Here is an 11420-nt window from a genome sequence, read left to right on the forward strand (position 1 = left end):
AACAATAAAATAAGGAAGAATAAAGAACAGGATTACAATAGTTGGAATGCTTAACAGCATTAAACATTAACGTTGGGACATGGGATTCATCTTAATTTACCTCAATGTGTTTCCTGTGGTTGGATGGGGAGTTTTTCAATGCCAATATTTCAGTAGCTTCGGGTAAGCATAAGAGGCACTTCATCCGGTACGAAGAATCTTTCACTCCAACATAAGAAAACATTTCTCGCAAATATGGCCACGGTGTTGGTCTTCGTCACCACCGTCGTTTGTTGCAGGAGCAGCAGGTGCTTCCATTTCTGCTTCCATCATCAAATCAGTCATCGTAGAGTGGAATTCTACTCATGTAGTCGCTCGCTAGCTAGCATCCTGGGCATCACTGGGAATCAAAAAACCGCGGCTTTGAGAGCACTTGTTTGCAGTTGCGCATTAACGTGATTAACCAATGATTTAACTTGCAAGCTAGGTCCACTGATTCGCCAAACCTGCTTGCTTGCAGTCTGTGTTCCACCACAGTCCCCGACGTTGATCTCATGATTCATTTTTTTTCTAAAGATTTTATTTTTTAGTGAGTAACGAAGGTTTCAGGGGAAATGTATCGGAGTCAAAGTATCAGTTTTCTTTGCAAAATGTAGTGAAGTAAAAGTAAAAGTCTACAGAAATATAAATAGTAAAGTAAAGTACAGATATCCAAAAAAACGACTTAAGTACAGTAACAAAGTATTTCTACTTCGTTACTACACACCACTGGTCAAAACTATGGAAGTACTGTATATAGCACATGTACTTTACTGTAGAATAAATCACAGGATACATGTAGAATTAGTTTTGAGTGAATATGTCAAGTCAGACACGATCCTATATATATATATATATATATATATATATATGTATTATATATATATTTGTCATTGGCCACATATATATATTTATATATGTATTATATATATATATATATATATATATATGTAGTAGTCTACATACTGTATGTATGAAAGCTTAAGCATGCATGCAGCAAAAGGCTATCAGCGGGCTGCTGGAATCTCATCTTTTGTTGAGAATCCAAAATGAAATACATGTTAAGGAAAATTATTCATCTTTCATTCATATATTTAAGAATTACACAGCAACCAGCAGGCAACAGTGAGAAAGCCTCCAATCTCTCTATTGCAACCCAGGCCATTCTTTTATTTTTAATTTATATACAATTACACATCAAACAGGACGTGAGAACAGTGACAACGACTCCAATCACTTGGTTCCTATCCATACAACACATTTTCCTTGCCGCACCTGTAATGTGAAACTAAATGGAAAAAAGCACAGTCACCTTTTTTTTTTAATCAGGTAATGCTTTATGTGTGCATTTGCTGGGGTTATTCACCTCATGGTCATGTAGAATACAGTGTTACAGTATAAATACAGTATTAATACATTTGATAAATTTGACCGGAAGCGCCGGGCCTCCGTCGATGAGTCGGGCGGGAGGTGGGGGTCTGGCCGGAGGGCACAGGGCACTGGTGGACACCGGTTTGATCAGTGACACGTGGAACGTCGGGTGGATCCTCATGGACGAGGGGAGTTTCAGACGAACTGCGGAAGGGTTGATAATGGCCTGGATCTCAAAAGAACCGATGAACCGGGGGGACATCTTCCGGGATTCGGTCCTGAATGGGATGTCCTTGGAGGAGAGCCACACCTTTTGACCAACCTGGTAAAGTGGAGCCGGGATGCGGCGGCGATCCGCCGAGCGTTTATTTTGTTCTGCGGTATGGAGAAGGGCGGCCCGGGTCTCCCTCCACACCTTCCTACAGCGACCAAGGTGGAGCTGAACTGAGGGAAAGGCTATCTCCACCTCTTGGGCGTGGAACAGAGTTGGCTGGTACCCCAGGGAGGCCTCGAATGGAGTGTGACCAGTCGCAGATGAAGTATGGGTATTGTGGGCATATTCCACCCAGGGCAGGTGAGTACTCCAGCTGGAGGGGTTAGATGCTGCCATGCAGCGGAGGGAGGCCTCGAGCTCCTGATTCAGTCTCTCTGTCTTCCCGTTGGACTGGTGGCGGGGGGGGTCGGTGTGACGTCTTGTTGCGGGCACAGGTTGAGCAGGCAAGGACAAAAGCTCTAGTGTCTGCCTCCAGCGATGTCCACCAAAAGGTTCGCCGAAGCATGTCAATGGTGCGTCTGATGCCCGGGTGACAGGAGAACCGGGAGGTATGCGCCCATTGGAGCACTTGGGAGCATGCAGGCGGGGGAACAAAGAGGCGGCCGGGAGGTCCGCCTCTGGGGTCTGGCTGGGTCCGGAGAGCGTCCTGCACCACAGATTCAATCTCCCAGGTGAGAGAGGCTGCCACACAGGTTGCCGGGAGAATGGTGCCAGGACTGGAGAGGTGACCCTCGGGGGAGAACTGGCGAGAGAGAGCGTCAGGCTTGGTATTCTTGTGGCCGGGGTGGTAGGAGATGGAAAAGTCAAAACGCCCGAAGAACAGTGACCACCGAGCCTGACGAGAGTTCAACCGCTTAGCCGTCCGAATGTACTCCAGGTTCTTATGGCCCAATCCAAAGCCCTTCCCCGCAGTAATCCGACCACGTAAGAAACCGTGGATCTGTCAGAGGCAAAAGTCTGAGGCTGACGGTCAAATACCTGTCGGCAATGGAACAGGAAGCCCCGGCACCTCGGCACCTCCCCAGAGGTGCAGGTAGATCGACGATGTGAGTCCCGTGGCTCAGGGAGAGAGAAAGGAGGGAGGGAGGGAAAGTCTGAGACAAAGTCAGTGAGGGAGAGGGAGGGAGGGACAGTCTGAGACAGTCAGGGAGGGAGAGGGAGGGAGAGTCTGAGAAAAAGTCAGGGAGAGGGAGGGAGGGAGAGTCTGAGAAGAAGTCAGGGAGAGAGAGAGGGAGGGAGGGAAAGTCTGAGACAGTCAGGGAGAGGGAGGGAGGGAGAGTCTGAGAAAAAGTCAGGGAGAGAGAGAGGGAGGGAGAGTCTGAGAAGAAGTCAAGGAGAGAGGGAGGGAGGGAGAGTCTGAGAAAAAGTCAGGGAGAGAGAGAGGGAGGGAGAGTCTGAGAAGAAGTCAGGGAGAGAGGGAGAGTCTGAGAAGAAGTTAGGGAGAGAGGGAGGGAGGGAGAGTCTGAGAAAAAGTCAGGGAGAGAGAGAGGGAGGGAGGGAGGGAGGGAGGGAGAGTCTGGGACAGTCAGGGAGGGAGAGGGAGGGAGGGAGAGTCTGAGAAAAAATTAAGGAAGAGGGTGAGGGAAGGGTAGAGAGTCTTAGAAAAAGTCAGGGAGAGAGAGAGGGAGGGATAGTCTGAGACAAAGTCAGGGAGAGAGAGAAAGGGAGGGAGGGAAGGAGGGAGAGTCTGAAAAGAAGTCAGGGAGAGAGAGAGGGAGGGATAGTCTGAGACAAAGTCAGGGAGAGAGAGAGAGGGAGGGAGGGAAGGAGGGAGGGAGAGTCTGAAAAGAAGTCAGGGAGAGAGAGAGGGAGGGAGGGAGAGTCTGTGAAGAAGTCAGGGAGGGAGGGAGGGAGGGAGAGTCTGAGACAGTCAGGGAGGGAGGGAGGGAGGGAGGGAGAGTCTGAGAAGAAGTCAGGGAGAGAGAGAGGGAGGGAGGGAGGGAGGGAGAGTCTGAGACAAAGTCAGGGAGGGAGGGAGGGAGGGAGGGAGAGTCTGAGACAAAGTCAGGGAGGGAGGGAGGGAGGGAGGGAGAGTCTGAGACAAAGTCAGGGAGAGGGAGGGAGGGAGGGAGAGTCTGAGAAGAAGTCAGAGAGGGAGGGAGGGAGGGACGGAGGGAGGGATAGTCTGAGACAAAGTCAGGGAGAGAGAGAGGGAGGGAGGGAGGGAGGGAGTGAGGGAGAGTCTGAAAAGAAGTCAGGGAGAGAGAGAGGGAGGGAGGGAGGGAGGGAGAGTCTGAGAAGAAGTCAGGGAGGGAGGGAGGGAGGGAGGGAGGGAGGGAGGGAGGAAGAGTCTGAGACAAAGTCAGGGAGGGAGGGAGGGAGGGAGGGAGAGTCTGAGACAGTCAGGGAGGGAGAGGGAGGGAGGGAGAGTCTGAGAAAAAGTCAGGGAGAGAGAGGGAGGGAGAGTCTGAGAAGAAGTCAGGGAGAGAGAGAGGGAGGGAGGGAGAGTCTGAGAAAAAGTCAGGGAGAGGGGGGGGAGGGAGGGAGAGTCTGAGAAAAGTCAGGGAGAGTGAGGGAGGGAGGGAGGGAGAGTCTGAGAAGAAGTCAGGGAGAGAGAGAGGGAGGGAGGGAGGGAGGGAGGGAGGGAGAGTCTGAAAAGAAGTGAGGGAGAGAGAGAGGGAGGGAGGGAGGGAGAGTCTGAGACAAAGTCAGGGAGAGAGAGAGGGAGGGAGGGAGAGTCTGAGACAGTCAGGGAGGGAGAGGGAGGGAGGGAGAGTCTGAGAAAAAGTCAGGGAGAGAGAGAGGGAGGGAGGGAGGAAGAGTCTGAGACAAAGTCAGGGAGAGGGGGAGGGAAAGAGAGTCTGACAAGAAGTCAGGGAGAGAGAGAGGGAGGGAGGGAGGGAGAGTCTGAGAAGAAGTCAGGGAGAGAGAGAGGGAGGGAGGGAGGAAGAGTCTGAGACAAAGTCAGGGAGGGAGGGAGGGAGGGAGAGTCTGAGAAGAAGTCAGAGAGGGAGGGAGGGACGGAGGGACGGAGGGAGGGAGGGATAGTCTGAGACAAAGTCAGGGAGAGAGAGAGAGGGAGGGAGGGAGAGTCTGAGAAGAAGTCAGAGAGGGAGGGAGGGAGGGAGGGAGGGAGAGTCTGAGACAAAGTCAGGGAGAGAGAGTGATGGAGGGAGAGTCTGAGAAGAAGTCAGAGAGGGAGGGAGGGAGGGAGAGTCTGAGACAAAGTCAGGGAGGGAGGGAGGGAGGGAGGGAGAGTCTGAGAAAAAGTCAGGGAGAGAGAGGGAGGGAGGGAGAGTCTGAGAAAAAGTCAGGGAGAGAGAGGGAGGGAGGGAGAGTCTGAGAAGAAGTCAGGGAGAGAGAGAGGGAGGGAGGGAGAGTCTGAGAAGAAGTCAGGGAGAGAGAGAGGGAGGGAAGGAGAGTCTGAGAAAAAGTCAGGGAGAGAGAGGGAGGGAGAGTCTGAGAAGAAGTCAGAGAGGGAGGGAGGGGGGGAGAGTCTGAGAAGAAGTCAGGGAGAGAGAGAGGGAGGGAGGGAGAGTCTGAGAAGAAGTCAGGGAGAGAGAGAGGGAGGGAGGGAGAGTCTGAGAAGAAGTCAGGGAGAGAGAGAGGGAGGGAGGGAGAGTCTGAGACAAAGTCAGGGAGAGGGAGAGAGGGAGGGAGAGTCTGAGAAAAAGTCAGGGAGAGAGAGGGAGGGACGGAGAGTCTGAGAAGAAGTCAGAGAGGGAGGAAGGGGGGGAGAGTCTGAGACAAAGTCAGGGAGGGAGAGAGAGGGAGGGAGGGAGAGTCTGAGAAGAAGTCAGAGAGAGAGAGAGGGAGGGAGGGAGGGAGAGTCTGAGACAAAGTCAGGGAGAGGGAGGGAGGGATAGTCTGAGAAAAAGTCAGGGAGAGAGAGTGATGGAGGGAGAGTCTGAGAAGAAGTCAGGGAGAGAGAGAGGGAGGGAGGGAGGGAGAGTCTGAGAAAAAGTCAGGGAGAGAGAGAGAGGGAGGGAGAGTCTGAGAAAAAGTCAGGGAGATAGAGGGAGGGAGGGAGAGTCTGAGAAGAAGTCAGAGAGGGAGAGGGAGGGAGGGAGAGTCTGAGAAGAAGTCAGGGAGAGAGAGAGGGAGGGAGGGAGGGAGAGTCTGAGAAGAAGTCAGGGAGAGAGAGAGGGAGGGAGGGAGAGTCTGAGACAGCCAGGGAGGGAGAGGGAGGGAGGGAGAGTCTGAGAAAAAGTCAGGGAGAGGGGGAGGGAAGGAGGGAGAGTCTGAGAAAAAGTCAGGGAGAGAGAGAGGGAGGGAGGGAGAGTCTGAGAATAAGTCAGGGAGAGAGAGGGAGGGAGAGTCTGAGAAGAAGTCAGGGAGAGAGAGAGAGGGAGGGAGAGTCTGAGAAAAAGTCAGGGAGATAGAGGGAGGGAGGGAGAGTCTGAGAAGAAGTCAGAGAGGGAGGGAGGGAGGGAGAGTCTGAGACAAAGTCAGGGAGGGAGGGAGGGAGGGAGAGTCTGAGAAAAAGTCAGGGAGAGAGAGGGAGGGAGGGAGAGTCTGAGAAGAAGTCAGGGAGAGAGGGAGGGAGGGAGGGAGGGAGAGTCTGAGACAAAGTCAGGGAGAGGGAGGGAGGGAAAGTCTAAGAAAAAGTCAGGGAGAGAGAGTGATGGAGGGAGAGTCTGAGAAGAAGTCAGAGAGGGAGGGAGGGAGGGAGAGTCTGAGACAAAGTCAGGGAGGGAGGGAGGGAGGGAGAGTCTGAGAAAAAGTCAGGGAGAGAGAGGGAGGGAGGGAGAGTCTGAGAAAAAGTCAGGGAGAGAGAGAGGGAGGGAGGGAGGGAGAGTCTGAGAAAAAGTCAGGGAGAGAGAGAGAGAGAGTCTGAGAAAAAGTCAGGGAGATAGAGGGAGGGAGGGAGAGTCTGAGAAGAAGTCAGAGAGGGAGAGGGAGGGAGGGAGAGTCTGAGAAGAAGTCAGGGAGAGAGAGAGGGAGGGAGGGAGGGAGAGTCTGAGAAGAAGTCAGGGAGAGAGAGAGGGAGGGAGGGAGAGTCTGAGACAGCCAGGGAGGGAGAGGGAGGGAGGGAGAGTCTGAGAAAAAGTCAGGGAGAGGGGGAGGGAAGGAGGGAGAGTCTGAGAAAAAGTCAGGGAGAGAGAGAGGGAGGGAGGGAGAGTCTGAGAAGAAGTCAGGGAGAGAGAGGGAGGGAGAGTCTGAGAAGAAGTCAGGGAGAGAGAGAGAGGGAGGGAGAGTCTGAGAAAAAGTCAGGGAGATAGAGGGAGGGAGGGAGAGTCTGAGAAGAAGTCAGAGAGGGAGGGAGGGAGGGAGAGTCTGAGACAAAGTCAGGGAGGGAGGGAGGGAGGGAGAGTCTTAGAAAAAGTCAGGGAGAGAGAGGGAGGGAGGGAGAGTCTGAGAAGAAGTCAGGGAGAGAGGGAGGGAGGGAGGGAGGGAGAGTCTGAGAAGAAGTCAGAGAGGGAGGGAGGGAGGGAGAGTCTGAGACAAAGTCAGGGAGGGAGGGAGGGAGAGTCTGAGACAAAGTCAGGGAGGGAGGGAAGGAGAGTCTGAGAAAAAGTCAGGGAGGGAGAGAGGGAGGGAGGGAGGGAGGGAGAGTCTTAGAAAAAGTCAGGGAGAGAGAGGGAGGGAGGGAGAGTCTGAGAAAAAGTCAGGGAGAGATAGAGGGAGGGAGGGAGAGTCTGAGAAAAAGTCAGGGAGAGAGAGAGGGAGGGAGGGAGAGTCTGAGAAGAAGTCAGGGAGAGAGACAGGGAGGGAGGGAGGAAGAGTCTGAGACAAAGTCAGGGAGGGAGGGAGGGAGGGAGGGAGGGAGAGTTGAGACAGTCAGGGAGGGAGGGAGAGTCTGAGAAAAAGTCAGGGAGAGAGAGGGAGGGAAGGAGGGAGGGAGAGTCTGAGAAGAAGTCAGGGAGAGAGAGAGGGAGGGAGGGAGAGTCTGAGAAAAAGTCAGGGAGAGAGAAAGGGAGGGAGGGAGGGAGGGAGGGAGGGAGGGAGGGAGAGTCTGAGAAAAAGTCAGGGAGAGAGAGAGGGAGGGAGGGAGAGTCTGAGAAAAAGTCAGAGAGAGAGAGGGAGGGAGGGAGGGAGGGAGAGTCTGAGAAGAAGTCAGGGAGAGAGAGAGGGAGGGAGGGAGAGTCTGAGAAGAAGTCAGGGAGAGAGAGAGGGAGGGAGGGAGAGTCTGAGAAGAAGTCAGAGAGGGAGGGAGGGAGGGAGGGAGGGAGAGTCTGAGACAAAGTCAGGGAGGGAGGGAGGGAGAGTCTGAGACAAAGTCAGGGAGGGAGGGAGGGAGGGAGGGAGGGAGAGTCTGAGAAAAAGTCAGGGAGAGAGAGGGAGGGAGGGAGAGTCTGAGAAGAAGTCAGAGAGGGAGGGAGGGAGGGAGGGAGAGTCTGAGACAAAGTCAAGGAGAGGGAGGGAGGGAGAGTCTGAGAAAAAGTCAGGGAGAGAGAGAGAGGGAGGGAGAGTCTGAGAAAAAGTCAGGGAGAGAGAGAGGGAGGGAGGGAGAGTCTGAGACAAAGTCAGGGAGAGGGAGGGAGGGAGAGTCTGAGAAAAAGTCAGGGAGAGAGAGAGAGGGAGGGAGAGTCTGAGAAAAAGTCAGGGAGAGAGAGGGAGGGACGGAGAGTCTGAGAAGAAGTCAGAGAGGGAGGGAGGGAGGGAGAGTCTGAGACAAAGTCAGGGAGGGAGAGAGAGGGAGGGAAGGAGAGTCTGAGAAAAAGTCAGGGAGAGAGAGAGGGAGGGAGGGAGGGAGAGTCTGAGAAAAAGTCAGGGAGAGAGAGAGGGAGGGAGGGAGGGAGGGAGGGAGAGTCTGAGACAAAGTCAGGGAGAGAGAGAGGGAGGGAGGGAGAGTGAGAAAAAGTCAGAGAGAGAGAGGGAGGGAGGGAGGGAGAGTCTGAGACAGTCAGGGAGGGAGGGAGGGAGAGTCTGAGAAAAAGTCAGGGAGAGAGAGAGGGAGGGAGAGTCTGAGACAAAGTCAGGGAGAGAGAGGGAGGGAGGGAGAGTCTGAGAAGAAGTCAGGGAGAGAGAGGGAGGGAGGGAGAGTCTGAGAAAAAGTCAGGGAGAGAGAGAGGGAGGGAGGGAGAGTCTGAGAAGAAGTCAGGGAGAGAGGGAGGGAGGGGAGAGCAACTCAACGCTGATTGGCTATTTTCGCAGAAGTTCAAATATTTCAACTTCTGCGTTTGGGGCGTTTCGGCGTTTTGACGCGTCAAACGTGCCAAACGCGCCATCGCGTCCATCGCGTCTGTACATAGACTTTGTATGTAATCGCGCCGCGTTCATCGCGTTCATCGCGTTTGCTGTGAACGCACCTTGAGACAGTCATGGAGAGAGAGGGAGGGAGAGTCTGAGACAAAGTCAGGGAGAGAGAGGGAGGGAGGGAGAGTCTGAGACAAAGTCAGGGAGGGAGGGAGAGAGGGAGGGAGAGTCTGAGAAAGTCAGGGAGGGAGAGGGAGGGAGGGAGAGTCTGAGAAAAAGTCAGGGAGAGAGAGGGAGGGAGGGAGGGAGAGTCTGAGAAGAAGTCAGGGAGAGAGAGAGGGAGGGAGGGAGGGAGAGTCTGAAAAGAAATCAGGGAGAGAGAGAGGGAGGGAGGGAGGGAGAGTCTGAAAAGAAATCAGGGAGAGAGAGAGGGAGGGAGGAGGAGTCTGAGACAAAGTCAGGGAGGCAGGGAGGGAGGGAGAGTCTGAGACAGTCAGGGAGGGACAGGGAGGGAGGGAGAGTCTGAGAAAAAGTCAGGGAGAGAGAGGGAGGGAGGGAGAGTCTGAGACAAAGTTATTGCGTTATTGCGTTAACGCGCGATAATATAATTGTTGGCGTTAATTAATTAATGCGTTAACACGGTCAGCAACTGAATCCTATGTGTGTGTGTGACCTTAGGGCTACATGCTGATGCTGATACGGAACCTGCTTTCAGGATGCGAGTCTTCCACTGGTCCGCTGGCAGTTTCTGGAGGATCTGCATAACGTCCAGGTTAGATGCTGGCCGGTTGACACGCCGACCCGTCAACTTTGACGATCAACAGATGAAGGTGAACTTGGCTGTCCCAGACATTTAAGCTCCTCTGTTTCCATCCCAACCTGCTCTGATAATCTGTGTGTACTGACTGCAGTCGGCTTCATCCTGAACATCGACAAAAACATCTTAACAGGTTCCTTCCAAGATCACAAATGTCTTGTCATACAAGATGCTGTGCAACACTCTTTACATTTTAGCTTGCACAGAGGCTACTATATCCGAAATATGTCCTAAATATAGTCTACACTCGCATATTCATTTTATTTTAGGTGTCTAAAATACATTTTGATGTTTCCCCCCGTCTACAGCAGTAGCTACATTACTTTTCTTGCCTGCCGGTACTCCCGTCTGCTTCTCCAAACTGGAGGCGTGAAGATCTGGATCATCTGGACCTCCTCCATGTGTTGAAGATGAGCAGCTGTGTCTCTATCCGTTTGTCTCAGTGGAAAGAAGTTGTTCTCTCCCATAATGCTGCCTCTCTCTCCAAAGGTTGTTCGGTTATGGCTAAAGACACAGAGATTGTGATGAATGCTGATGTCACCAGAACACGGAACATTCTGAATGGAATCTCTGCATCAACTCACGGAACCTACTGACATCACTGATCCGCCTGTCAATGTACACACAACAATACAGGCTTATTAAGTCAACAACATGAATGACAGTGCTCTTTGAAACATTAATAACCAGAGTGCAGAACAACAACAACAGCAGTGTTCAGCAGAATACAAGGCTTCACTCAACTCAACTTTTTCAGAAATGTATTTGTTAATATAGTAATTCATTTCTGATTTTAGGAATTATTAATGACATGCTCATTGATATTGATTAAAAAAAGTATAAGCACCTTTCATTGATGTCCATCCAAGAGCAGTGCTCGACTGCCAAATGGCCACACAGTGCAGACTTAGTTGGCCATGTTGTTGCCTTTTAAAATAAGTTCATCTGAAATGTTTGTTTGTAAAACACACTAGAATCAACCAGAAGAGACTAATGCAGCCTGCAATGAATATTGTTTTCATCAGACAAACTATAAATACATATAAGTAAATATATGAAGTATAATTACCTGTAGTTTTTTCAAACAAACTGGAGAAAGGGGGTTTGTTCAGTGGAAAAGAGGCTTAAGAGATGACACAAAATGTCGCCCTTAAAATCTGAAACTCGAAAAGTGCAGTTAGCTGAGAGCAGATCTTCTCACGGTGTGTCTGCAACAACCACTGCTGGGTTGTGTGATTGAATGAACACAACCAGCTTAATTTAAATTTAAATTACGTGTGTTAACGTGAGATTGATGTCCAATAAAAAGGTAAAAGAGCAACAGTGTGTAGCTCCGTTAGCTGTTAGCCAAACACAACATCCACATAGATAAAAGTGGGCGAACAGTTTCCCCCTACCGTGTCTCTGGTCAGCGGCTGGAACTTTGGGCTATAGTCTTACATAAAAGCAAAAATATTGAAGATGTCCAATTTGAAACAAAATGAAATAAATAAATGCTCCCAAATGTGCGACTTAACTTCTTTGGCGGGAGCTTCAGAAGCTCCTCCTTCCTCCGCTCGCCGTGACTCACCGTTAAATGCTTCACGCTCCGTTCACGTGAACACACTACTGCTTTATATCTGTTCAGTTGTATTATCTAACTGTGGCCACTGTCAAGAAGCACTAGAAAATGCATTTCCTGCTGAATATGCGTTGGAATGCTGAAAGCTGAAATGAATTGCAAAAACATTGCTGAAAATAAATATCCAATTCAAAAAAGATTGCAAAAAGCTTAATAATTCAAAAAGTTTAAAGATTAGAAACATGAAGAGATATAGCACCCCTCTGCTGAAAGAGCTGAACATTTTAATATTCTAACGG

Source organism: Pholis gunnellus (genome assembly GCF_910591455.1).
Source record: "Pholis gunnellus genome assembly, chromosome: 9".
NCBI classification, from domain to species: Eukaryota; Metazoa; Chordata; class Actinopteri; order Perciformes; family Pholidae; genus Pholis; species Pholis gunnellus.